Here is a 23,329-nt window from a genome sequence, read left to right on the forward strand (position 1 = left end):
TTCTAGACCAAAAGAAGGATTGTCAAGCTTTTTATTCAAGAAATGTTCATTAGCTGTCAGGCCACAAAGCAGTAGGTCCTTTGAATAGAATGGTGAGCCACAAAAGGCATGGTCTCTGCTCTTAGGCCGCATAGAGTCTGGTTAGTAAGAGAGAGATGTTAATCACATAATCGTTAACATTGACCGAGGATGAATCATCATAACTAACCAAGGATGTAGAACTGTGAACCAGAATGAGAGTTCTAAGGGAAAGGACACACATCTAAGACAGCAACACTATGTACTCTTCCCTTGTACAAAGGAATTGATCTAATCTGATGGCCCAGGGAAACTTCTGTATTTTTCTGCTTTTAGTAATACATTATTTCCCACACTTCACACCTAATGGGAACACACCTGTTTGTTTGTTTGTTTGTTTTTGTTTTGTTTTGTTTTTTAGAGGAAATTTGTGATCCTCTGAATTAAAGGAAGGAATGCGCATTTTGTCATCAGACCCAAGATCAAACTTTAGCTGTGGACCCCTGCATTGTTCTTTTATCCTCTTTGGACCTCTGTGTCTTCATCTGTATGATAGGGGATAATAAATGCTACATTTTTGGTTTATGGTGAGGACTAAATCAGATGAAGTATGCAAGATGTCTGGTATGTCCAGTCCTCCTCATCCCTTTAGAAAAACAATGTGTCAGTTTGTACATCTGTGACATTTTGTAATAATAATTTTTATTGAGCAGATGTTTATTGCCAGTTTGCTACTTTAGGAGGCAGAGAGGTTTTAGCCTTTTTCTAGGATATCATTCATTTTGCCAATGTTCTCTTCCAAGAGAAATGTGTAGGAACCTGAGTGTCCGTATTTAGGTAATATTGAAAAACCAGAGCATCCCTGTACAGTTCTTTGTTGTTATCCTTGTCCTTTACATAAAGAAAATTCAGGTTTCAATTCAACTGTTTAATGAAAATTAGTAGTTCCCAAAACCTGCCATAATAAGTGCAGTTTTCTTTGTCTAAGAAAAAACCATTTGCTAGCACATCATGTCAGTTTAACAACATTTTCATGGAAATGTGCAGTGGTATGCCTAGTGAAATCATTGATGCAATCTTTAATCTTTTTGCGGAGAGGGAGCAAAATCTTTAGCACTCTTTCATTTTGATGTGTACAGTCTAGCCTGTCCATATTTCTCATTTTAATTAATGTAATTAAAAGAGGATGAAAGGCTGTGTTAAAATGTTGTGTGTTAGATTAATGGGATCAAGAATAATTAAAATGTATGAAATGTGACAGATTCCTAAGATGATAGGGAAAAAGGAAGGCCCCTTTTCTGAATTTAAAGTGTACCAAATTATTTTTCACAAGATTTAGAAATGTCCATGGATAAGAAGCATTTATGATATGGAATCTTCACAAATGGACAAGACAGAAGGCTTGAGGGGGTGCTTGTCCTTATGTTATCATGAACAATTTTATCATTTATGTTTGCAGCTCTCCTTCCTGTTGCCTTCTTTGGAAACGAAGTGGAGAATAATATTGATTTAACACCTACTACATGCTAGGTACTCTACAAAGTACTTTATATACCTCAGTTCGTCTGGAGAATAATATTGATTTAACACCTACTACATGCTAGGTACTCTACAAAGTACTTTATATACCTCAGTTCATCTAACCTTACCGAAGCCTTTGGTAAAGAGCTGTCTCCATTTTATAGATGGTAAAACAGAGGCTTAGAGGTGAGGTAGCTGTCATCTGCTAGGTCATGCTGCTAGGAGGTAATAGAGTCAGATTTGAATTCAGGTCTTTTTTGTTGGACTTTTTCAATGATAATACTCTGCCTGTTGCAGGAGGCAGATGATAAGTATGGATTAGAAATTGGCTAGAAACTGTTGAGGATAACTCTTAAACGAGCATTTCTTTTTTATGAATGCAGCTCCACCTTTGTGAGTGCCTCATGCATCTTTACCTACATTATAGAAGCTTCACATGTTTCAAATATTTCTTTTCTTTATGGTTACATGGGTTGTCTGTTGTTGCTTGAAAGTTAATTAAAATTTACAGTATTTTCTTTTTCTTTCTTCTGAGGTAAAACAGATGCACCTTCTAATACTCATTTAGGACTATCATAGTTTTTTAAATGTTAAACATTTCTTTGTTTAAAGACATTATGGGTTTAATAGATTATATTTTGTTTTGTTTAATGTCTTTACATAGCACAAATTAAAATGGACAGCTATGGCAGACATTACTGGGATCCCCCATTGTCTGTTTTCCCTGTTCTTTGTGAGCATACAGTTCCCAGCCTCCTTGCAGCTGGGTGAGGTCATGGGACTAGTTTGACCACTAGAAGTGATATCATTCATCTCCAGGCACCTAAAATCCTCTTCAGTTCGCTCTTCTGCTGTTGTTGTAACTTGGAAATTATTCACTGAGATCACAGAGGCACAAGAAGGAAGCAGAGTAGATCCCTGAGTCGCTACTTAGAATGGAGTACCTGGAAAGCCTCTGGGCCTCCAACCAACTTTGCCTGAGAGAGAAATCAAACTTTCTTGTGTTAAGCCATTGACATCTGGAATCGTATGTTACTGCCTCATCACCTATACTAGGCCAACTTACATGACAATTCTTCATCAGCCTCCTCTCCCACATTTACTTTATTAGATTTTGAAATCTAAATGTCAAGATTTCTCTTGAGTAAAATATTTAAAAGCATGCATACACACCAATGCACACATTTGAAAAAGGAAACCTTATTAGATGAGTGGTTTGAAATTTTGGTAATATCCTTACAACAATTAGAATGTCCCAATAGAAGGGCCAGAAGGTAGTAATCTAAATGAGCTAGGATGAGTGATGTCTATCTTTTTAAAGTTCTTCAAAAACTGAAACACTGTCATTTCCCTGAGTGACCCGTGTCAGTTCTTATCTCAATATTCAGAAGTCTTCCTTAGGTCCAAGAAAGATTTTAAATGACCTAAAGTGGAATTGAGGACCCTCTTTAGGTCGTTTAAAATCCATTCCTTCTTATTTTATACCCATAGAAACAGAGGTTTAAAACTTGTTCATTGCAGCCTTCGTCATTACAGATCTTCATCTAGGAGGTCACCACCCTTGCTGTCACTTACCCCTTCCCTTCTGTAACCTGACCAATACGGATGTACTTGACCTTTCCCCGTAATCCTCTAACAAGATGCTGCCTAAAGCTGGCTAGAATGGAAAGATGATTTGATTTTCCAGCATGTGTGGAGCTGCCTCTTTGTTATTACCTGCCAGTGTCATGTTTGTGCTGCTTTGCTGTCTTGTGTCCATGCAGACATCTCTTAATGCTGCATTTGTGTTCATAATTTTCCTTCCTACTCATGTTCTTCTTCCTACCTGGAACACCTTCTCCAGCAGAAGGTGAATTTGACTAAGGTCAAATTTTTGCACCTTTTTATACTCTGGATTTTGTGTCATGCTTAGTAAGGCCTTCCCCCACTATAAAATTGTGTTTTAATTCCAAAAAAGTAAAAGCAGTTTTGACCTTGGGCTTGACCCAGATCATACTTTTCCTGATTCCTGATCACCGCTGCCACAATTAATTTTGTCTTCCTTGTCCTTTCTTCTATATACTGTAATCAATTATGGTCATTTATATAAATATCCTATCATTCCACCTAAACAGAAAGTTCTGAAGGTCGACAGTTGCATCCTTGTCTCCTGACAAGACTGTCCTCCACAAATCCCTAATAAACATTTGGTTGAGTTTCTCATATGTATTGCCTGTTCTTCCCTGCCTTTACTCGCAGGAAGTTTGCTGTCATGAATGTGGAATTTCACTGTTTTTAGAAAAACAATGTGAGTTTTGTTCCTATTTACCAGGTCTCTGAAATTTTTTAAGTAGTTTTTTCTCACTTTGTCTAACATCTACCAGTATAATTTCTAAAAATCGTCATTAAAATGGTCTCCAGGATGAAAATAATGACCACAGGGAATTAATGATCTATGGATTTTGTAATTTTAATATTCTATGTAGGTGTGATGCATAGATATCCAGCTTCCTCATCACCAACTGAGCTCACAGAGCATGTGCTACCAGAAGGACTTGGGCAGCGTGCTTTTGTGCCATCCCTGTCTTGAATGCAATTAGGCCTTTGAGGACTCTGCATGCCTCCTACCGTAACACACACCCCATTCTACTCTAATTGCCTACTTAATTGTCTTCTCTCTCATTGCCAAGCTCTTTTAAGGCAGGATCCGTATGTATCTTGGTCACCATGTTGTCCCCAAACCCTAGCACAGTGACTGGCAAATAGTAGGAGCTTATTTAATGAGTGAATGGATATATGAATGAATGGATGAAGCATGTATTCATCTCAAAAATATAGTTGTCTTGTCCTGGTGTATAGTTTCAGAAGAGGGGCCCCGCCTCTTGGTCATTTTTACTCCTTTCTTTCCTAGATTCATAGCAATTCAAAGCATTTGTATTGTATCATATGGAAAATGACATATCAGTGGCTCGCCCACATTAGATGGGACTTTGAGGTGTGCTCTTAGGAGTAAAGATTTTGTAGTCTTCCCTTTACTGCTTCCTCCCCACCTTTTGAATTTTAGCTGGTCAATTAACTACTTTGTGCTGAAGTTAATGGTGGAATCATGATTGCTTCTATTGATATCACCAATAGCTAACATTTGTTGAGTGTTTGCTATGTACTAGGCTCAGTGTTAAATGTTTCACATTAATTCTCATTGGATTCCCCCAACGGCCCCATGAAGGTAGGCACTATCATTATGCCCTAGGTTACAGGTAAGGACCTCAGGCCTCAAGTCATAGAGCTAGCAAGTGTCAGAGCCAGAGTCTGACCCCAGGCAATCCATTTTAGACTCCATGTGATATTGTTAATTCTTAAGAAATTGGTAGTCACATGTCACATCTGTTCCAGGTGAAGATTAATCTCTTGCTATGTTTCAGCTGTCTATATTTCATTGTTGATAAGCTGTGAATTGCCTCTTGTATGACCATGCTGATCATGAGTAGATGAGAGAATAGTGTACCCATTTTTAAGAAACTGAGGCATGGAAAATTGAAGTGACCTGTTCATGGCCACACTGGGTTAGAATGTCACTGCTTCCACTTGGCTATTGGGGACCCCAAACTGTTAGATTTGTTAATTGACTTTTTGAAGGATATTGAGGTCTAAGGAGACCATCTGCCTCCCCACACGCTCTGAGTTCTGTGTGATGGAAACTGAAGGCTGAGTGTTATTCATTTGATTGTATTTTATTTCTCTTACTGAGAAGTTATTCCAGGTCTCATGATTTTCACCATGAAAAGTCTTCTGGGAACTAGAGAGAAGCATTCTGAAAGAAGTTATTAAGCATTATTAATACAATTACATACAACAAAAGACATAATTTAACTTCCCCACATCCAACAAAGAAATTCATTTGAAGCTTCAGGAACTCCAGCTGGAAGGGCAGAGCCCATCAGAGTGGGTTCCCCAGGCGGGGGAGTGTGGGCAAGGAGCCATGCTAGCTGCTTTGTCCTTGGGGACACTTCTGTGCATGATGGAATATTCCTCTCTCCCAGCCTCCCCAACCTTTCCCTCACCCTTCACTTTCGCTCACAGCGCTTCCTTATCACAGGCACAGAGTCCGGAATATTGCCTGACTCTTGCCTCTCTCCTGGCCCGGGATACTGCACAGGCAGCATTGAAGGAATATATGACTTTAAACAATTAAAGATGACCATGGAAATAGTCAGATGCTAGGAACAGTGATCAGCCTAGTAGACAGTATGCCTAGGTGAATTTTTCTGACTTCATTCAAAATATCAGAAATAACTATTGAGTATGTGATATTGTGTTAATCTTCACCATGGTTCTATTCAGTATTTTACTTTCTTTAATTGCAGTAGCCCATAAGGTCCTTGAAAGCAGAGACTGTGTTTATACCCAGTCTTTAGAGCTGTGCATGGCATACAGTATGTGCTCAGTAAATATTTATTGAATGAGTGAATGGTACAGATGAGGTTATTGAAGATCCCACAAGTTAAGTTACTTGCCTAAGATCACATTGCTAGCAGGAAGGAAAGGCAGGGTTTGAACACAGGGGTCTCCAAATGTATAGATTCCTTTCTTCCAGATTGCTAAGTTAGGCCTACTAGTGGTGCAGAAAAATGGAGATTGGAGACCCCAAAGGATTTCAACAAAAGCTCCATCTGAGGTCTAGGAAATGCGGGTTCTGACCCATCCTTGCTGAAATCCTTGTGTGAGTTTAGAAAAGTTATTTCTCCAGTTGTCTCCATTTTCTAATCTGTAAAATGAGGAGATGGAAGCAGTGTTCTCTAAGGGCCTGAGGGTCTTCAGATGCCCCTGGGAAGGTTTATGCTTTGTCTTCTTCTGCATGCACTTGGAATTGGGGTAAGGGGTTAGAGGGCAGCTGACTAACTCACCATCCAAGCACGTGAGGAAAGGAGTCACTTGTGCTTTATTTCAAGGTGCACAAAAGCTCAAAGGTGACGTAGTCTCAGGCCAAAAAACAAGCAACACCCCAAAATGAAAGTTGAAGAGAGAAGAGAAAGAAAAAAATTAAAAAGGAGAGCCATTTGAAGGCTTGACACAGCATTTAATTGAAAAAAAAGCGCTCTGATTCCACTCCTAGGTTGGTGTAGCATATAATCTGAAACAGGCGCTCAGGTTGATAATTGTGCCCAGATCTGATCCTTGGCACATAAGAGCATAGCTTTTAAGAAGAAAAAAAACAGGCATGTGTCTTTAAAGCCTCTCTTCTTATATGTGATTTTTTCGTGCTCATTTGGAGGTTGCGTAGCTGGGCCTTTGCATCCAGCAAAGGCTTCCTTCCCCTCTCCCTGGCTTGGGGATTATTGATTTGGAAGGCAAGGCTAATTTACATGTAAATAAATCTCAGCACTGGGCAGCGGAATGGGACGTCCAGATGCCGTGACTGACTTGCTGACATCACAGCTTCATTAGCATGCGGAGGATGCAAGCACTGCAACAGCGACTTCTCAGGCACCACCAGCAGCGCCACCGACAGTTATTATTATTTTTTGACCGAGCAGCACATTTCCTGGTTCAGTGGCTTGAGCTCTGTGAGCAGCTGACTAGTCGCCCGGGTCTGGCTCAGGATCAGCTGATGACGCTGAGGCTGGAGTCTGGGACTTCTTCCTTCAGATTGTCATGAAGAAGGGGAGTTAAGAGGAAACTGGGGGTCCTCGGGAAGGCGATCTGAGCACTCAGGCTGATCCAGAGGAAGAGTAGAAGTCATACTTTTTTTTCCCTGCTTGGTGAATTCCCCAGCAGAGTCTGGATCCAGCAGTGCTGTTTTCCCCGAGGGAATGTGGAACATCTCGGCTTGAGTCTGCTGCCAGCTTCAGGAAGGGTTCAGACTGTAAAGGGGGTTTGAGGAGAAGATGCTTTGGCTGCCTGAGGTCCTGCTTGCATTCTTAGAAGTCAGACCCAGGGAGAAAGTGAACTGGGACAATTGACAAGCTCCAAGGGTCTGGCAGAAGCTTCCTCCGAGACTGGGCATTTCATCCTCCCTGGAGGTGGGTAAGAAATTTGCTCTAATTCACAAATTAAACAGCAGCGTATTTTCTAAGGAGGGTGAGAAAGCCAGATCTAGGGCCTTTGCATTGGAGGGGGGTGGGATCTTGGGGCTTCGTTTTCTTGGCCAGGTATCATTTTTGGTGGCCCTCTGACCCCTTTTGCCTTTTCTATGCTTATTAGAAAGCTCGATTGCAAAGTGTTGTGTCACAGCTCTAGGGAGTCCTGAAGAAATGCTTAAATCTTGGTACTTAAGAAGAAGCAGCGTTTCTCTAAAAGTCTACCTTTCTTTAAATAACAATAATAATATGGGGAAGGGGGCTAACAGACCAAATACCTGATAGTGTTCATGCACAGTAGTCTTTTCAACACATGATGTCAGAAACCATTAGGGGATCTGAGGAACAAGGACTTAGCTGAGACTTCCAGGTAAAGAAATGGCTTTCAAATTATTTAGATTTAATTTTAGACACTGCTTTCAGATTAGAAATGGTGACAGAGCTTCAGAACATGACTGCATAGCCTGGCTGAAACACATGATTCGGTTTGCCCTCTACGCTGGGTTTCTTGAGGGAGTGATCATAGTTAGTTCTCCTCACTCTTGGCTTCTTGAAAACCAATCATAGCATTACTAATTTGCCATGGAGGTCTTGTGATGAAATACAGATTTTTAATCCCATGGTTTTTTGTTATATGGTCTTGGACTATGCTGTGGTCCAGTGGGACTTTTATGAATCATAAATAATCCGGGCTGGGCCAAATCGCACCGAGGTTAGCGATCCGTACCAGATGCGATGCCATCCGCTGGTCCAAATGTGGCTCTTGTCTAACTTAGGCACATAGATGATTTCCCCAGTGAGAGAGTTCTGCTTCTCATATCAATGCATGTATGAGCACAGTCAGGGGAGGGCTCCAGTGTGCCATGAATATGTAGACATAGACTGCTGTGTACTGAATCTGCAGCTGGTAAGGCTGTGATTTGCTTCGCCTGCACATCTCTTCCCGAAGAGTGTTTTAAACCGTCTCAGTGAGACTTAAACTAAATGAAGCTGCCTTGCCTCTTTGCTAGAGGCCAAATTGGCTGCTGTAATCCTGCTCCTCAGAAGGCTTACTGCCTGCTGATGACTTTCACAGATGGGTCGGGATGAGTGTCCCCAAGGGCTCCAGAGTAAGTCACAACTTTGACATAATTATCGTATTTTGGAAATTTGGATTTTAATGCCTCCTTGAGTGCGTATAAAGGTTTTGCCTTTCCATCAAATGCTCCTTCCCCTTGGGAATTCTGTTTTTAATGTGAAAATTAAAACATACTGGCTCCATCGGGCATCTCAGTCTATAAAGATTCACGGGGCAGCCAGAAATAGTAAAATAGCATTGTTTGAAATGGCGTGTTTATAAAGATTTACACATGCATTATGAGGGAAAAAATAAAAATAGAGGAAGAAAGATGCATTTATGGAAGCTTAAAGAATGAGAAGAGAACTTAGAGGTTAAGCAGCATGAGATGATATTTATCCAGGGCTCAGACTTTGGAGTTGGAAAGAGCTGAAGATACTTAGAGCTACCCATTCCTTCCAGTAAAGTGGAGAGAGCAATGGAATCTATAGGTAGGGTGATAGGTAGAAGGATTTACCGAGATGACCTTTGAAAAGCACAGTGGCAGCCACGTAGTAAATACTCGGTAAATATTAGCTGCTATTGTTGTTTTGTTGTTGTTGTTCCCATTTTGTCATTATCATTATAAGTATTGTTGCTAAAAAACATGATAGTATTGAAAAGGCAACATGTTCACATCCGTTTGCCTGCAGAGAGGTTTTGCTAGCAGAAAAGATGCCATCTCTGGTACTGTTACAGCCAAATGATTCCCACTCAAAGAAACTTTCCACCCTATTGATTGAGTTGACAGAATAAAGTATGTTATCCAGAACTACTGTATTTTGCAGAACTGAAAGTGACCAGCTGGTATAATGAAAATCATTTAGAACTAGCTGGGGCTTAGGCAGCCTTAAAGAAGGCATTCTGTTTTGGCAGCTGACAAGTTACATGTAGAAAGCTGCGGGGTCCTAGTTGGAATCAATGCATTTCTAGATTTCTCTTCTGCTTCAACTATGCATATGAGAGACAGTCCTTTTCTTGCTTCGTTCTTTTCAGTGCAGACATTGAGCATTTTCTTCTCCATCCAGGGAGGCCATTGGATACGTGCTTAACCTGCTGGTTGGCTCCTCAGAAGTTCCAAGGCTGAATTTTTGCCACCATCTGGGTGCCTTCAGCTTGTGGGTTGGCTGCTAAGGGAAAGGAATAGGCCTCCCCTGCCTGCCTGCCCACCCGTGGCCCAGTCTGTCTGCTCTTGTTTTGTGTCACTGCCATGGTACAATTTTGCCAGGCTTGTGGTCTGCCTCCTTCATGCCAGTGAGCCTATTTCTGTCATACAATTGGACTGCTGTTTCTCTCCCTTTCCTCCCAAGATCTTTCTTTTTAATTTAGGGGAATTCGAACTCTGACACAGGGATCTGAAAGATAAAGACTCTTCTGGATTAGAAGAGTCAGAGGAGTCTGCCATAACATTCTGGGAGTTGGTCATTCCTGGTTGCTACTGATCTTTAGTAGAGTTGTGTTTTGCACGGAGAATAATATTTATACCTTGACCATAGCCCACCTCCCTTACCTCCTGATGGGATGTGTGATCTTAGGAGAGTTACCTGACCTCTCTGAACTTTGGCTTCCTCATATGAATGTTGGAAATAAAGTCCCCTGAATGCATGGGATTGCTGTGAAGATACCGGCTATAATGCCCTTGCCCAATTCCTGGTACTGACCGGATGTCGAGCATATTTCCCAGTTAATCCCAATCTATGAACAACAGGGGGCAGTACTTTTAATATTTATTTAACAGAGAAACTGAAGGCCAATAAAATTAAATTAGAAATCAGTAACAACAAGGTATTTGGGAAATCCAAATAAAATGACATAGCAGATGACAAACCTTGGTACCCCGTCTAGTGCTTCTTTTAATAAACATCAATTCCAAACGCTCTGAGTTTGAGTAGGGCTCAATGATCCAACTGCACTGCCTGCCTCGAATTAGCAGAAACCTCTTTATTTAGTAGCCCCGAAGCTGTGGTCATTTCTTCTCTGCTGTCTGTAAAAACACACAAGAGTCAAAAGTCTGTGTCCCTCAGATAGGAATTCTGGGTGGCATTGGGATAAAGACTTTCTTTTGTGCTTAAAGACCCACTGAAACCTTTCTCTGTTCATTCCCTCCATGATTGTGGTGCTTATAAACAGGGAACTGCTGGTGACCATGAGCTATTTGCAAACTAAGAAGCTTGAGGATGAGGTATTGACCAAATCTGTTTTCTTTGTTGATGCTTTTGATTGACATTTGCCCCTTTGCTCTGTCTTAACCTGTAAACATTTAAAATGAAATGTTCTGGTTTTTATGCGTGTGTGTGTGTGTATATATGTATGTTTGAATCAAGCAGGGGTGAAGATCTCTTTTGGGAATTGAGTCAGTTGAGTTTGGAGACTTGGGTTTCTTTTTTCTTCGGCCTATTGTCTGAGCAGTTTATTATTTGGCGTCTGAAAACCATAAGCTTGCTTGTTGTGTTATTTCCCTGGGGATAAGGCAGAGGAGAAAAAAGCAAGGCTGGAGAGAGGGGAGAGAGTGTGTGAGTTTGGATGGAGCTTTAAGAGGAGGGGAGGGAAAGGAAGACAGAATGGAGAAGCAGCTGGGAGAATATCAGAGCAATTGCCAATCCACCATGAAAGTGCAAAGCTGAAGGTTCCCTTTGGGTGAAGTTGCAACTCAGAAGGCAACTCTGTTCTCCTTTAGCTAAAAACTCCTCTCCCCATCTGTCCTACAAAACTCACAGCGAAGCCATTTTAAATCCGAAAACCCTCCTTATGACTAAGCACAGCACATGTTTTCCACTAGAGCACCATGGACCATTTCTAAAAGTACATTAATTAAAAGGAGCATATTTTCAAGTACAATATGAGCCTGCCTTTCCCTGGTGGGTGTAGGGGGTAAATTTCAGTGCATGTTTGGCCATGAAGTCTGTAAAGATCAAATTGACTAAACCAAGCACTCAGATATGAGTGTTGACTTGGAAGATGAAACCTAACACTCTAGAGGGCACAGAATCCAGAGACGTCGCTGGTTGGAACTGGAGGCATGAAGAAAATCAGGGCTGGCCTCATTTGACAAAGCATTGCCAGAGTCATGCTCACTCAGAACAGCAGAGTGAACCCACAGGAGAAAGCAATAGTTGGTGGGGGCTGGGGGGGTGGTCTCTGATAGTTCCCTTCTTCCTGGTGCTAGTGTTTGAGCTGCTGTATGTGTTTGAGCTGCTGTATGTAAGTGTTTGGAGCACTGAAGGCAGCACAGGAGCCCTTTCTTTATCTCTTCGGACATGGAGAAAGATCCACTTCTGGTTGGTACGTTTTCCAACCCAGCACCCAGCCTGCCTCAGGTGGTGGGAGACTGAATTGAGTTGCCTCCATTCCTCTCACACTGGGACTGCTGTTGGCTTCAAGTCACCCTCCTCTGTTTGACTCCTTAAAATCAAACCTTGTAAATATTTTCCAACCCCATCCAGGGTTAAGGGTAGCCAGGGCAGAAATTCTTAGCATTTCATTTCAACTGGGCAAGATGCCAATTTTTCCAGCTCTTTTCTTGGCATCCATTCATCAGTTATGAGTCCTTAGAGATGCCTGCTCATGAAAGTTCCAAGACTTAACTGAGAAACAGCCATATTTTCTATGGTCACAAAATCTGGTAAGGTTTTAAGGTAACTGTTAATATAGGAGGCAATGTATGTTTTGGGTGGCTATGTGTCTGTTATGGTCTGTGGTTAATGTTGATGTGGATGTATGATAACTGTCATAGACTGAGTGCCTACTGAGTGCTTGCTACGAAAGATGCTTTATGTAAACTTGCCTTGTTAATTCTTACAGCAATCATGCAGCTAGATATTATTGGTTCTATTTAGTAATTGAGAAATCAGGACTCCTGGAAGTTAAGTAACTTGTTCAAGCTTACACAGACAGTAAAGAGTAATGGTGGGATTCGAACCCAGGGTAATCAGAGTCCAAAGCCTGTCCACCATTCTAGGCTTCTTGATACTTTTCATTATAATGTCCCCTGGGGATGTTGTTTATTTCTCTTATATAGTTCCTTTATGAATCCCTCATTTGAGAAACACCTCATTGTTTAGCCATTGAATTAAAATCTCATCGGTTGATCCTTGGTAAAGTTGGAAACACCCAAGAGAATATGTCAGACTTGAAACAGAACATAGTGGTGTCTTCACCTTCTGCTTTTAATGTGACTTTTGGAATGAAAGTGTGAGATTGCTTGGAAAGTCAAAAGACACCCTGAGATGAAAAGTAAAAACTGCAGGGAGATGGAAGAAGTCCTTTGCTGGACTACAGGGAACATAGGGAGTTCGTCTGGTCTAAACTTGTGGCTATGGGCAGACCAATGGGAGTTTGGAGAGAGGGAAACCAAGCTTGTTGCTCTTGGTCGCCAGTTGTGTGCACATCAGGTTCTAACTAAAATGTATGTTTCCCTTTTCCAAGCTTCAGTTCTTTCATCTTGAACATGAAGGTCCTAAATCAGGTGATCTATACGTTGTCTTCCAGCCATGACCTTGATGAGTGCGAACTTTCAGAATGAATTCAGCCTCGTCAGGGAAGGAGTGTAATTTGCACTGTCGGCCGCTTTTGGCTTGGAACTAAAAGGTCAGGTTTTAGATCAGGACCTGACTTCTCTGTGTTGTGAATATGTGCTGGAATATAAGAAGTGGTAGCCCCCCGGAGAATGACGGGAAGCTTCCTGGAAGAACGTCTGACCTTTGGATGCTTTGCACTAGTGAAAAGGGGATGGCAGTGGGCAGTGTGTTGGTGCTGCTTGTTCACTTTCAGAAGCTCTCCAGGGCTTTGTTATGTATGCAAGCATCCTACAGAGTGCTAGAGACCAAGGCTTCCCAAATTTAATGTGCATCTACCTGGGGGCATTGCTGAAATGCAGATTCTGAATTTTTAACAAGCTCCCCTGGGATGCTGATGCTACTCCTTCTAAACTACCTTTATAATAGGCATAGAGGAAAGAAAATTTGACTAAATTCAGAAGGTCCCGAGTCTAGTTCCAATTGTTGCTTATTTGAGTAAACCTCAAATAAATCACTCAGCTGCACCATGACTCAGTTTCTCCACCTGCAGATAAAATAATATCTACTATTTAATGATTACTGTGTGTCAGGCACTGTGTTCACTAGGTGTTCACTGTTCTATGTGCTGTATTTTACTTGATCCTTGCGTTAGGAGGCAGGCTTTGTTACCATCTGCATTCTGCAGTAACTCAGCCCAGAGAGGTTGACTAACTTGACCGAGGTCACACAGCTAGTTAGTGGCCAACTTGGGATTGGAATTCATATCACCTGATTCTGGAACCTTCACAACTTATAGACATAATAGAGTGAAATATCTTGGGACTTACTATGTGAATGTGTATGTAATTATATGATATGTACAATTACAAATATTTCAGGTACTTGAGATTGTAAGAAGTAGATGTTTCCCAGATGAGGTTGTATTGTTTTTAAGTAAAAAATGTTCTGATTTATAGAAATTAAAGTAAAAGGCATTGTGAAGTTTCGAAAAGCACAGGTGTTTGCTCCGTTGTCACCTGGGGTGGGGAGGAAGTGGTACATGAAAGGAGTATTCTGAGGAATGGGGGGTTTTGGTTAATTGAGGTTTTATTTTAAATTAAATCCCAGTTCATTATCCGTCTTGGTTTTGTAAATTTGGACAGTATGACAGATACCTTTTCTGCCTTAATAGGAAAAGCAGGGTTAGCCCAACTGAGTATGTCTTGTGATTCAGACTATGGCAGCCATGCAAATTATTGTCCTGAAAATGAATCCCAGTGATCCTGTTTTGTATGGAAGCCAGAAGAGGTTGATTGTGAACATTATCTGAGCTTGATATTTGTCACCTCACTAGACACCAGGCTGTTTGGACTTCACTCTTATAAATGTCCTGACCATATGATTAGTATGTCAAATACCTGGCACCTATATCACCATACTCCAATCTCCTTTGTCCACTTCAGACCTCACAAATAATCGACACATTTTTTCTGTCCAGCCCCAGTGCATCCTCAGAGTTCTTCTCAACACAGCACTGGAGGCAGCCTATACCCATGAGTTACAGTTGGCCCAGGAGATTTATCCTACATGCAAACTCAACCCTTGGATACCCCCGGAAGTTGGTTCTCTTTTCAGTTTAGTAACTACGTATTAAACACCTACCAATAGCCTAAGTGTGCTGAAATGAAACCCTATTTTCCATTCACTCTGTATTTGATTTGTTCTCATGAATGTGAATGTTCTGCAGGCTTACTGAAAGGTTTAGTTAATTACTTAATGGGTACCCTGTACACTATTCACATGATGGATATACTAAAAGCCCAGACTTCACCACTACGCAGTATATCCATGTATCAAAACTACACTTGTACCACCTAAATTTATACAAATTAAAAGGAGGAATGTTTAATTTTTGGTACATTAAGGTTTTAATATTCTTTTTTTCTTTCTTTCTCTGTAATATACATCCTGTTGTTCTGAGTAATACCTCAGGACTCCTGTCCCCTTTCATTACCAGTGATGTAGGGTCTTTCTCCAGGTCTCCTGCTGTAATTTTGTCAGAGGAATACCTCCTTTACAAGGGGCTGTTTTCTGTAGGCATCCTCCGGGCAGTCCAGCCATTGGTTAGGTAGTCAGGGGATATGAAGTGCTAGCTCCTGGCTCAGCAACTGCATAGCCCTCAGCTAAAGCTCTCCCTTCCCCTGACGGCTTATCCATCAAGAGTCAGAACTTCATTTAAATCGCTGCCTGAGTCGATTACTCGCTTTTGAGTTCATCATCTCAGAAGTTGCCAGGAAAGCCTGTCAAGACTAGAAGCTTGCCACTGACTGGAAAGACGACACCCCAACCCTTGTGTCCTGTGCAGGTTGGGCCACTCTGAAGTGCCTGCCTTATTAGGAAGGAGGGTGAAAATGCACAGCAAAGAATTCACATGCTCCTCTCTCAACAGGAGTGTTGATTCTTGCTAGACTGGCTTCTGAAAGGGGAATAAGTAGAAAGCAGCATTATCATGGGGCCTGATTGATCGGAAAGCTTGAACCTGCCTTCTTTTCACTGTGTCAATTTGGCCGCCTAACCAGCTGCCTAAACACTCATGTTGTTTGCCCTTGTAATGCTTAAAAATGGTTTTAAACCCTGCACCACTGAATTGCTAAGATGCAGCATCCTAAATGGTAACTATGATATCATGTGCTATTTTGAATTTTTAAAAGAATGTTACAGAGAGTGAGAAATAGCAATTGAGCATCTGCGAGATGTAAGGCGCTGACTTTGGCCCTGTGTGGGTAGTTTAAAATATCACAGCCGGTCTTGTGCACTTAACCAGTTTTCCAAACAGATGTTTTTAGCTTAGGATCCCTGGACAGCAAAGGACCAGACAGAATTGATGAACTCTGAAATTTAATGCAAAATTTTCTGTGAATGTGTATCTGTCCATTTTTTAAGGGAGAAGATCCCAGCTTTCATCAGATTCTTAAGGGCATCAAGTCACCCAAAAGGTTAAGAACTGCTAAGTTGGGTGGTAGGTTGCTATAAACTCATCCAGAGAAATCTCTACAGGTTAATGTGAGACTGGAAAAAAGAAATGTTCTTCTGCCCCAGAGAAATGCAACATTTTTCTACATGATTACCCAGGAGCTAATGTTAAACCCTGTGGAGCTAGAAGGAGAGAGTTACCTGATTTTCTTCCATTTTATAGATGAGTAAATTGAGGGTCGTGGTCTCAGATGCCAAAGCCACAGGAGTTCTTGTTGCTTCTCTCTCTCAGATACTTTTTATTGTTCACTCAACAGTTTAACAACTTTTTGAACATTTGCTGTGTACTAGGCCAGAGTTTTTCAGTATTTCTGTACTTGAGGCATTCTTTCAAATACTTGACATTTTGCAGTACAGTAACAGAATTAAATTACTACACTATAGTTATGGTACATTCTCAGCAGTAATACATTTTTCTCTACCTCATCTTAAGCTTTTGCAAACTTTCATTTAATTGAGGACAAAGGCAGTCTTTCTTTAATGTGATTTTGGCCAAACACTACTCATCGTGTAGTTGAATCACACTCTACATTTTTGACATCATTGTAGCAATATACATTTTCAGTTATTGTAAAAAAGTAAATATGAAAAATAAAATTTACACTTTGGTTATATCTTGTTTGTAGCCCACTGGTTGCAGCTAGATTTCGGACTAAGTATTAGAGAGTCAAAATTTCAAAGAGCTACTTATTGAATGCTTATTATTGTTATTCTAGATATAGGATTTTAAAATTTACATTACAATGGGAAAAGGTATTATAGACACACCAACAAATAAATGGCTTCTGATGTTAAGGAAACAAAAAATTTAAAGGATACTAAAATGGGGAGAGTATATGAGAAAGGGAGGTGGGCTGTTTTTCATATGATCCTTGGTGGAGAGGTCTTTGGTTGATGATGGGAACAGTGAAAAGCAGGCCAGCTCCTGAAGTACTGAGGGAAGGGTCTTTTGGGCTGAGGAGCAGCTACTGCAAAGATCCTAAGAGAGGGACGACCTTGGCAAATTCAAAGGACAAATAAAGGCTGCCGAGGCTGGAGCAAGATGGGGAATAGAGTAGAACAAAATAAATTTGGAGAGAGAGGAACAGACCAGGTTATATAGGGTCTTGTAGGCTATGGTTAAAGAGTTTGTGCTTCATTCTCATTGTTGTGAGAAGTTAATGGCACATTTTAAGCAGGAGACCTGAGTGTTATCATCATTGTTTAAAAAGCAAACAGTGGTGGAAATTAGATTCTCGAAGGGCAGGCATGGAGGCAGGAAATTAAGAAGTAAGCTATTGTAGTAGCTCAAGCAGGAGGTAATGGTGAATTGGACTAGGATAGTAGAGACAGAGTTGGTAAAAAGAGATAATGAATAAATAACTAAGACTCATCCTGTGCACCAAGGAAGTCCACGGTCCCGGCTCCTTGTTGTTCGTTTCATCAACTGTGCTCAAAGTGTGTGGGCGTTGCTACATCTAACAGGCTTGGGACACAGTGTGGGGGCTGGGATGGAGGAGAAGTACATCCTTCAACCAGCACCTTGTCAAATCGGAGTATAACAAATTTTTTAATATTTTCAAAACCTTACTCCTGTAGACCATGTGAATCCAATTCATCAAGGGCTTCTTTCCAAAAAATCATGAAACCAGGAAATGTTATTTTCTTTCTGTCTACCTCCCTCCTTCCTTTCACTGCTGCAAGAATGAGGAAGCAAGTTGTAGCTCAGAACAAAACCATAAAAACCTTTCCATAGATCCAGCTTGAATCAGGAAAATCAGCATCTCACTTTTGCTGCCTGTCCCTCCTATAGAAAACCCTGAGAATTTTGTTTGTTTGGTTTCTTTCTTTGGACTTGACTAAAGCCAGGTCTCTCCTGAAAATAATGTCTTTCCCTGTTGTGTCTAACTCAATCTGAATTGAGGGGCTTTACATCCAGCATTGGTGTCTGGTAAACCTCCAGTCGCTGGATTCTCTTGTTTCGCAAGTCCACTGGGGTCGTCCGGAGCCTCTGGCCTCGTTTGCTGAGCAACGTGGATTTCTGGGAAGTTTTTGCCTTCAGCCCTTCAGCACAGATATTAAAGGGCCCCTGTCAAGTTTCGAAGGGTGTGACCATTGCCAGAATCCCCACAAGCCAAGCCCCTGAGGGATTCCACTGCCAGCTGGCTCACGTCCATACCAGAGATGGCTGAATTTCTGTGGTTCTCTGTGCATGGAGCTGGCCCAGTTCCCCTGGATGAAAGGCGGCCTAATATAAACTGAAAATGTTATTAATAAGCAGCCACTTAAGAATTTCCTATGACTTGCCAGTGATTTGGGGGCCTCTATGTGAACACGGAAAAAAGCACAACTTGTTTTACATGGATTAAGGGACCAGGGCAGCCAATCCGGAGGGGCTGCCAAAAGGTATTAAGGTGTTTGGTGAAGGGCTTTGAGTAAGTTCCACAAACTCTTTGAGGCTTCGTTGTCCTATCTGTAAAATGAGAAGGATATCCATAATTTTCTTCTCATAGTGTGGTTTGAGGATTAACTAAGAAAGGCATGGAAACTGTTTGACACAGAGCTTGGCACATACTCAGAAAATGTTTTCTGAAAAAAAGTGGAGAAATCACACCCCAAAAATGAAGCCAAACTGACCTTATGCCCCTGGGCTCAGGGGAAAATGAGTAAACTTAGAGTTCCAGATACCTCTAGCATTCAGTAGTGACCACAGTACTTGGCGTCTCTGAACTTCACTTTCTTCATCTATAAAGAACCCCTGCTCTTCTGACTAACCTTGTAGAGATTATTGGCAATTCAAAAGTTACATGAAATGAAAGGGCTTGGTAACTCTATAGTCCTTGATTCATCCAACAAGTCATTAATTTACTGTCTAACCTGTCTGCCTTATTGCATCTTGGTATGAAAAGAAAGTCATGGCCGGGTGCGGTGGCTCACGCCTTTAATCCCAACACTTTGGGAGGCCATGGCGGGTGGATTACCTGAGGTCAGGAGTTCGAGACCAGCCGGGCCAACATGGTGAAACCACGTCTCTACAAAATACAGAAAATTAGCTGCGCATGGTGGGGCATGCCTGTAATCTCAGCTAGCTGGTGGAAGGCTGAGGCAGGAGAATTGCTTGAACCCAGGAGGCGGAGGTTGCAGTGAGCCAAGATTGCGCCATTGCACTCCAGCCTGGGCAACAAAAGAAAAACTCCATCTCAAATAAAAACAAACAACAACAACAAAACAGTCATTAGTATGACCTTGAAGAATTAAAAACTTGGTCAAGGATACATAATCCTTTAATAGGGATAATAATAAAATTACCTTGCTCAGTTCAGCACACCTTTAAGTTTACACTAAGGATTTGGCAAGACATCAAAATAAATTGTTCACCACCCATCTGTTTTCCATTGATCTCTTTCCATCCTAACTGGAATAGATTAGTAGGGTCTAGATTGACTTCTGGAGAACAAGAACCCTAACTACTTTTGTTTGCTTGTTTGTTTGACTTTGTATCTGTAGACATAGGGTAGGATCTAGCACACCGGCACGTTGTCAAGTTTCATTATACCATGAATGTTTTATGTATTAAGTTGTTAAATCCTAATGGCAACTCACCGAAGTTAGGATTTGAACCCAAGTTATTGTAACCACAGAATCTAAGATCCTAACCCTCTGCAGTATACTGCCTTTAAGTCCTTAGGGAATATTTTATGCCTCAGATCTTGTCTATATAAGTTTAGCCAACTTCATCCACAAAGAAGGTAGAGACTAAACAAGTACTTCAGCAGGTGGCATGGAAGAGAAAAGCAAACAAAGAGGTGTTTTGTGGAGTCTTCTGATCCTTGCCTTGAAGTTTGGAGGTGAGGTGTGTTAGAATTCAGTTTTCATTCATTTCCTCAGAAACTGTTCCCCCAAAGGATTTATCTGGAAAGGAAGGGCTCTTAGAACTTGCTCTGATAAATGTCCAATGAAGCAAAAATGTGCATGCCATAAAATCACAGGTGGCATGTAGACAAAGTGAAGTGGAGAAATATATCTAGAAGGAGTCACCAACTCTATCTACCTTGGTTTATTCTTTGCAGAGCAGCAGGTCTGACAGGCAGCTGAGGAAATCAGAGCTTTTCTAGATACCCCACAGCCTTGCACAGGGATACAGTGATGTGGGGATGCAGGTAGTAGTGTTGCCATGGAGACACCATCAGTGGCCAAGCTCTTCTCCTTTGAGGGCTCACTCCGTCTACTCATCATGAAGTTGAATTAGTTCTCTATGTGCTTGGTAGGCGATTCCTCACTGGCTTGTGAATGCCTTTAAAATAAAGCTAAAACTCCCTCCCAGCTGCCATCTTGTTACCATCCTAGACTCCTGTCAGCATCTCAGTGACACCATGTTCTGTCCCCCTCCTATGACTTTATTTGCCTGTTAGGAATACTCTTTCATTATCTTTTTGCCTAGAAACCTCTCCTACTCGGCAACCTTTGGCTCCAGCTTCCTCAAGGAGGCCTTCCCTGATTTGTCGTTAACCAGGAATCTTCTGTAACACAGTGGCTGACACACTAATGATGGCCTAACAACAGAGATGCAGTACCAACCACTTTCTTTGTTTTAAAACTTTTTATTTTGTAAAATTGCAAGGTCAATTAGATCAAAATTACAAGAATAGTATAACAAACTCCCAAAACACCCTTCTAGATTTTTCTGTTAACATGTTGCCACATTTGTGCTGCTTGTTCTCTCCCTCTTTTCCTCTCTTTCTCCACACACAGTCATATACACATATTATTTTTGTTGAACCATATGAGAATAAACTGCAAACATCATCCCTTATCTGTATATATTTCAGCATCTTTCTCTTCAGAACGAGAACATTCTTTTAAATATCTTTTTCACAAGAACTCTCCACTTTGTAATTTATGGTCTAGATATTTCTGGCTATATCATTGTGTCAGAGAGAGACTCCTTTTTATTTTTTAACCCCTTGCAACACCTACCACAATGCATGGTACATAGTAAATGTTCAGTGAATTATTGTTTAATGAATGAAGTTGACTGCCACAAGTATTCCAGAATTTCCTCTGTTCTGCCTTTTGGACTCATGGTTCCTGCTGCTGTAGAAACTCTACCTTGTTGCTTGAGCCTACTTGTCTGGCCTGTGGGAGAGGGCAGAGAGCCCCAAGGAGTGGTCTTCAACCAATGGCTGTTGATAATTGGTGGATAAGTAGCCCTACTTCCTTGACTCCCAAGGGGAATGTATCTGAGGAATGTTCTGTACTTCTCCCATAGGTCCTCAGCTGAAATGAGTTCTGGTTGCTCAAAGCTGCTACCTGTTCATTAACTTACCCTCTATTTGCATCCTACCCTTCCCCACTTTCATTCTTCCGTTCCCTGTCAGGCCTTTTTGGGATCATCTCCCACAAGATTCAGATATCTTCCAAGAGTCTGATTCTGGGGAAACCCAATCTAAGATACTGCCCCTCAATGACTGAGACATCATTCCAGCAAATCAAAGTACAGTAAGAGATCTTTAAATTATATGTTTCCAAGCAAAGTCACCCAGGAGGCTTGTTTTTAAAAGAGAAGGCATTTCTGCTGCTCAAAAGTTACAAGATAAATTAGTCTAAAGTAGGACACTGCATGTAATTCTTCACTGAAGCATGAATTGGCATATTAAGAAGAGGAAACAACTGCCCCTGAAAATTACCCTGTACCAACTTCAGTAACCCCTGGGAGAGAGAAGCACTTCTTAGTGCAGATGGCCAGAGCCGCTGGAGCCCAGCCGGAAGGGAGGGAGTTGGATAGGACCAGGCAGTGTGGTCTTGGCACTCAGCACACACCAGCCTCATACCCAGCTGGCCCCGTCACAGTCTCCGCCCTTGAGCTTCTGTGTTTATTAGGAAACCATTTTTCCTTTCTCACAGAGATAGAAATCTTGCTCCCAGACATGGCAAGTGTCAAGGTTCATGCCTGGGTCCCTCATTCAGACGGAGTGTTTGCCAAAAAAGAGGAAAAACAAAGTATTGTGGCTAGGGGGAAGGAGTTAAGGAGCCAGTAAGGCTGCAAATAACAGGATATGCTGACGTCTGGGTATCAAGGCAGAGGGATATAGAAATTCCAAGGAGAAACGGGTTAGGGAGGATGGGAGAACTTTCCTACACCCACTAAAATGGCACCATCCCCTGAATTTCACATCTGTGCTTGGGCTTTGGTACAGGCAGTTGCCTAGCCAGTTTGGTCACTGTCATTAATCCAGACAGTGGTGGGGGAAGAGGGAGGCCACAATATCACCTTCCGAGAATGACTCATGTAGTGCTCTTCCCCACCTCAGGACCTGTGTGCTCACTTCTCTGCCTGGAAAACTCGTACTCTGATTTTTCTCATATCTGCCTCATAGTTAGTCTTCTCATCACAACTCAAATGTCACTTCAGTGGGAGGCCTGTCCTCACCCATCCTTAGTTCCTCTCTTTCTGATTTCTCTATTTCTGTCATAACGCTCATCACAATCTAGAAATGGCAGGTTTGTCTGTTTGTTTACTTAACTGTTGACTGTCTCTTTCACTTGGTTCAAAGCTCCACACAGGCAGGCATGTTATCTGTCTTAATGACTGTTGTGTGCCCAGCATCTTAGTGCGGTGCCTAACACACAGTAGCTGCTCAGTCAATTTTGGTGGGTGGGTGAGTGCCTAACACACAGTAGCTGCTCAGTCAATTTTGGAAGGCTGAGGCAGGAGGATTGCTTGAGTCCAAGAGTTCGAGACCAGCCTGGGTAACATGGTGAAACCTTGTAGGTGGGCAGTTGGTTGGTTGGTAGGTTGGTTGGCTGGATGGATAGATATGGATGAATGTATGGATATGAATGGATGGATAGATGGGTGGATGGATGGATAGATGTGGATGTCTTTATAGATATGAATGGATGGCTAGATGGATGGATAGATATAGACGTATATATGGATATGAATGGATGGATACATGGGTAGATGGATGGATGGGTAGATATGGATGTATGTATGGATGGATATGAATGGATGGATAGATGGGTGGACGGATGAATACATATGAATGTATTTACAGATATGAATGGATGGATAGATAGGTAGATGGATAGATATGGATGTATTTATGGATATGAATGAATGGATAGAT

At 41.6% G+C, this 23,329-nt stretch overlaps 1 protein-coding gene across 2 annotated transcripts in view; it reads left to right on the forward strand.

The window, feature by feature from the left end:
• Positions 1 to 23,329, forward strand: part of PRICKLE2 (prickle planar cell polarity protein 2) — a 175,441-nt gene that overhangs the window by 36,036 nt on the left and 116,076 nt on the right. The window contains exon 1 of one of the 2 annotated variants that reach the window (XM_023200415.3): positions 6,982 to 7,538. The exons of the other annotated variant lie outside the window; for it this stretch is intronic. The gene's annotated coding sequence lies outside the window, so the exon portion shown is untranslated. Of the gene's footprint in view, positions 1 to 6,981; positions 7,539 to 23,329 lie in introns of those variants that run through there. 2 annotated transcript variants of the gene reach the window in all.

This window comes from Piliocolobus tephrosceles, chromosome 2, assembly GCF_002776525.5.
Source record: "Piliocolobus tephrosceles isolate RC106 chromosome 2, ASM277652v3, whole genome shotgun sequence".
Lineage (NCBI taxonomy): Eukaryota > Metazoa > Chordata > Mammalia > Primates > Cercopithecidae > Piliocolobus > Piliocolobus tephrosceles.